This window comes from Eubalaena glacialis, chromosome 17 (assembly GCF_028564815.1).
Source record: "Eubalaena glacialis isolate mEubGla1 chromosome 17, mEubGla1.1.hap2.+ XY, whole genome shotgun sequence".
Lineage (NCBI taxonomy): Eukaryota > Metazoa > Chordata > Mammalia > Artiodactyla > Balaenidae > Eubalaena > Eubalaena glacialis.
The window spans coordinates 31,507,989-31,513,988 of record NC_083732.1 but is presented as its reverse complement, the minus strand read 5'-3'; positions in this window follow the sequence as shown (position 1 = coordinate 31,513,988).

The window sequence follows — 6,000 nt, the reverse complement described above, 5'->3', positions numbered from 1 at the left end:
ATTGATGAAGGTGAGAATAAATGACACCCAGTTGAGATCTATAAAATTGGAACAAACCCTGGGCACTGCAGGGAACACTGTCATAGAAACAGAAGGAGCTGTTGACACAAGAGACTATACAGAAACTCGGGTCACATAAAGTGAAATTTGGGGGTCTTAGTAACAAAGACCTAGACTTCTGAAAGAATGACATTTTCCCCATTCTGTGAAATACACAGCATGACTCTAGCATAGTAAAAAAGATTTTGAAGGTGAGAACATATAGAATTTCCTGATCAAACCCAGAGTTCTCAAAAAGGCATCAGCACCACTAGGAAACATGGATTCACAAAAAGTGGACACTAACAAAGGGATAGGATGAAGGAAGAGAAGATCGTTTGTGACTACATGTGAGACTCCCTTAAGGATTCTTTCTAAATACTGGGGTAATGTTCAGCAGTAATGTGGTTGGACTTTATTTATATCTGTTCAGGTAAATTTTTTTATTAAATACCCCCAGACCGATGGGTCCTAGGAAAATTAAGTAACACTTGGTAAGTAGTGTTTAATAAAATTACAACCCAGGTTACTTTTTGGAAGGCAATTTGGAAGAAGAATGAAGTAGGTCAGGCTTTGAAATATTAAAGAGCTGTGACATGGCCTATACTTCCGTTAAAGTATATATTTATAATCACTCACATTCAATGGGAAGGAATACACAAGGACATGAATACTGGGAGGTGGGGATCATTGGGGGTCACCTTAGGGTCTTCTTACCACAATTACCATTAAAAATTTTCTCTATGGAAAAAAAAAACTTGAGTTATAGATCACTTACTAGTTTAACAGTTTACAAAACAAAATTTTAGTCTTGCAGAGTAAGATGACTAATTCACAGAATATGCTAAGTGTTTATTTTAAATTACTTTATCTTTGAAGATTTGGTGCTTTCACGTGCTATCTTTTGATCATATCCAATGCATACTGCTAAAATTCTGTTGAGGATCCCCCCACCATGCACATACACACACACACACATACACTTAACATCATTACTCATTTCAAGTTTTATTTCAGATCGTTCTTTCTAGCTAGATTTTATATTTCATGGTCTTACTTGTATTTGTCCACCATTAATAATTCTGTGGTTGTAGGATTAGAAAATGACACCTTGCCTCAACTATCACTTCACAAATATCCCAGAAAGAATCAATAATGACTATTTATAATGAGAGTTTGCAATCATGTGAGTAAAATTGAAATATATCATTTCCAAAGTAATACACTATAGCATTCATCATTCATGATTCTTGCTTCCCATGGAGTACTAAATGATAAAAGTATAGAGTGAAGGACAAAAATGGGATATGATAAAACATCTCAATAAAGTTAAGATTTGTTCCTTCATTATTGTAGAACAGTGGTTCTCAAGGCATGGTCTGATGATGCTTGGGGGTTTCTAAGACCATTTCAGGGGTCTGCAATGTCAAAACTAATTTCATTAAAATGCTAAGATGTTATTGACCTTTTATACTACCTCTCTCTCTGAGTGTATAGTGAAGTTTTTCAGAAGCTACATAAAATATAATGATACCATTTCTCTGATGGCTTTGTATTCTTTTTTTTTTTTTTTTCATACTGATGCTTTTTTTGTTTGTTTTTTATTGGGGTATAATTGCTTTACCATGTTGTGTTAGTTTCTGCTATTCAATGCAGTGAATGAGCTATGTGTATAAATATATCCCCTCCCTCTTAAACTTCCCTCTTACCCCCCATCTCACCCATCTAGGTCACCACAGAGCACCAAGCTGAGCTCCCTGTGCTATACAGCAGGTTCAAAATGTCCGTTAACAGATGAATGGTTTTGTATTCTTGTGTTTAAATGTCTCAATTTTGTTTTCCAACACATTACATATTGATAGATAAAAATAGTGCTATGCTGTTAACTGTTTAAAAGCAGAATATTTGGACCCCAAAACACCAAACCCTGATTTATAGTGTTTGCTGATTTTCTGTGATGTAGATACTCCCAGGATGGTTGATTTCAAGCTAGCAAGGTGATGTCATTGAACACAGAGTAAGGAATAATCACACACAGTCAGTTCTTGTGAGTCAGTGTAGGCTGGCTCCATTGCATCACTGGATATAACCCAGATAAGCAAAAATGCTCTGGAATCAATCATAATTAAAAGTGTAAAGAGACCCAAAGATTGAAAAAAAAAAAAAAAAGTTTGAGAATCTCTGATCTATCATTTGTCCTAAATGATTCACTGGTAGAATTGGTGTAAGCAAAGTTTTCTCAGGTACAACAGCCAACCATTTTCATGATTTTGTTTTCTCCTTTGGACTGTGATCCTTCATTAAATCCCACAAATTTAATTAGTTCTCAGTTATAGAGAAAGAAAATGTACCTTCTACTGTGGTCCCAAGGCACATTTTTCCTATCTCAAATGCAACAGATAATATTGAATTTGTGTGTGAAAGTGTCTATCTGCCTCGTCAAATAGTAATCCAGGACTTCATTGTTTCCTTTGTATCTGCTTTGCTTTATCTGCTAAATTAATGAATAATAAGTATAAATTAATATTTTATGATTTTGGAGCATTTACATTTTAAAAGAAAAACCAAAATGAGGATAATCCATTCTGCATAGAACGTAATAGAACTTAATAGTGAACTTATATTTTGTAAAGTTGAACTGGCTGTAGAGTATTAGATATATTTGTAGGAAATATTACATGATAGTTACAAGTTAGAAAAATTCATAAATTGAATTTATACTTATACTTTTTTCTGTTCCTAGGAGAAAGCTTATAGTTTGTTATCATTAAATAAAAAATAATTACTAAAGAGGTGGGAGGGAAATTTTGGAAGAGATGGATATGTTTATGGCATAGAGAATGGTGGTGATTTCACCAGCATATACTAAACTCCAAAGTCATCGTTTTATACATTAAACAAGTACAGCTTTTTGTATCTCAGTCAAAACTCAATTAAGTGGGTTCAAAAAAGAAAAAAAAAAGTACTCTGTCTGAATAGTGCATAAGAGTACATATTATTTCTCATAATGCCTTCATAGGAATTTTCACTATAATACTAATTGACTGAATATGTAACTACCATTTATGAATTTGCTAGACAATTTAGTTCTTTCTTAGATATTTAGTCTTTTTTTGTAATGATTCAATTATTACCCTGAGAGACCATAGCCAAAATAGATGAAAGAAGTAAGAGTAGAGAAAAATATGTACAATAAATAATTTTTAATAGTAGTGCAACAGGTTCTTTTTCTTCTGGAAATCCTAGGGTGGAAATGTTAGTGTTCATTTAAAACATACTTAAACTACAACAAAATAGCCAGATATGACATCTCTTGCTGACAATTTGAGGAATTCATGTCTACTTGTCTTACTTTAAAGACTATTAGGTTTTCTTTAGACTTCAGAATCTTATTCAACATTTTTGACTCTATGGTGCTATTTGTGAATAGATATATCCTTCCACATATTCCACATAATTCATCTTTCATGGCTCTTCGTTCTCTGGGAACTTTTCAATATTGAGAATAGTTTTTATTTCATGAATGTAATTATTGGGTAAATTTCTCAGCCAAAGTTCAAAGATGCAAATGAATTATATCAGTGGGTTAACTAGCCAGAGTGGGTAAAGATCATGCTCTTCTAGCTTCCAAAATGTGTTCTGTAAAATATGGATTCCAGAAATTGTACATAAATATTAGATAGACACAATTATATGTGTTCAAAAAAATGTATTTGGGGATGTCTTGGCTAAATCAAATCTAACAAATTGCTGAGGAGTTTCTCAGAATAATTACTGTATTATTCTGATTGTGAATCTTCAAGGGAAGGTGTTGTTTTCCCCTTTTGACTTTGAAGTACATTTTCCACAGAATATCCTACAGGAACACACTATATGAAACTTCCTTGTGTGTATGTTCCAAATGGAATATCTTACGAATGAATGAGGGCATTAAAACAATTAAAAATATTACTTTGAAATATTAATTGGTTAAGCAACAAATTTGTTTTTATTTGTGGACCTATAAAATTATTCTATTCAACAATGATTTTTAAAATAAAATTATTAATAAAATAAAAAGAATGCATATTCACACACGTTATAGTAAAAAAAACTCTCATTTTACTCATTATTTGAACTTTAAAAAATAACATAATAGAATAATTATTCTTCATACGTATTCATATTATTTTGATTAGTTTATTAGCGGTATTTTTTCTAATGTCATTTTTTCATGAATGTATTTTAATATGGTCTCATTATTTTTAAATCTTATGAAATTGCAAAATTTTTCATAATTACATTTTATGAGTAATATATTTGAAATTGTTGAAATCTTTGATTCTTTTCTGAAAACTATATTTCTAACTGAGAAAATTATATTTTTTAGGTGCCTTGTAAACTCAGAGCAAATTCTTCCAAAAGTAATTTATTTTTGTAATTTTATTTTGAAGTTAATGTACAAATACCTTAGGACAAATGTTTTCCCAGGTGCTCTTTTGTCACCATTTTGAGTAACTGTTCTTGACAATTTTTTTAAAAATCAATCTTATTAAATGTTTTCTTTATTTGTAACTCTTTTGAATGTTGTAGATGCTGAAAAATCATAGACTTTCTCAATTTTATTTATTTCCAGTATCAATGATCAATTTATACACTTAAAAATAAGTGCTCCCTCACATTTTTTCCTAAAAATCAAGATATTCTGGAGTACAACTATAGAATTTCAAAATTAAATGTGTATTCCATTTCAGAATTCATAATTTGTTCAGTTTCCTGCTTTTTCCTTGATAAATTTGAATGTTTTGCAATTTTCAAATATCTTTTTGATATTGAATTTGCTGAAAGCTTCAAAAACTGCAGGTTGGTTTATTTTTTTCCACTATTTTTCTGGATTACTTTAATTGTAAATTTCCAATTCATCTGAAAAAATGTGACTAAAATTTAGAAGATATATAAAATTTAGAAGACATGTAAACAAGACATAAAAATTTGGAAGACACATAAGACATTTTGACTTACAAAGAAACTTCTCAAAGGCTCAAACATGTCTATGTTTTAACTGATGAATAGCAGCAAAGAGAGAAAAATCATAGCATTATGCTCTTCCTGAATTTTTTTTTTTTCAGCATCAGCTTCTTCTTATAGTGTATATTTACGGTAGTGAATATATATAAAACATATGTAATTTTTGACATAGTGACTCTTCTTTCAATTAGTAAACATTTGCAGATTTTTGACATATAATTAGTACCTTATATACATTTAATTTATTAATAACATTCTTTATCCTATGAGGCTGGATTCACCAAAAATTTTATTTATCATTGCAAAACAATCTTATCTTCTATGTTGAACTTTCTACTATAGAAGCATATTTGCAGTAATATTAGACATTTAACTTAAATAGAATGAAATTCCAAAAGATTTATTTGATTTAAAATTTGATGAAAAATGAACAATTTTTAAAATTAAATAAATTGATTTTCTATTTGAAGCATTAGATAATGACACGAACATAAAATTTGTATCATCTAAATGTTTGTTTTTTTCTATTAATGAAGAATCATATTAGTATCAATTGCTTTGTAATTTTGTACATGCATAAATAACAAAGTTAATTTAAAAACTATCATTTGAGCTAAATAAAATTCTTACTTCACAGAGTATTATTAAACATGAATTCTACGGCTGTACTTTCTCTCCTTTAATAATCTTCTTAAAATATTTACTAACTTTCCAATTAGACGTTAATGCTTCTTCTGTAAATTTTGTCCTTCAGGTGATACGTAATACTCCTCCCTCCCATTTTAGTGTATGTTAAATGTGTTAATGATAACAGTTTAAGCAAATCACATTTTCATTACCAATTTTCTTTAGAAATGAACATTCTTTATTTTTAAAATTAAAATGACCTTTTTAAGGCTCATTCTTGTATAAAAAGTTTATAATGCAAAAATGTTAATGAAAATGGTAGACATT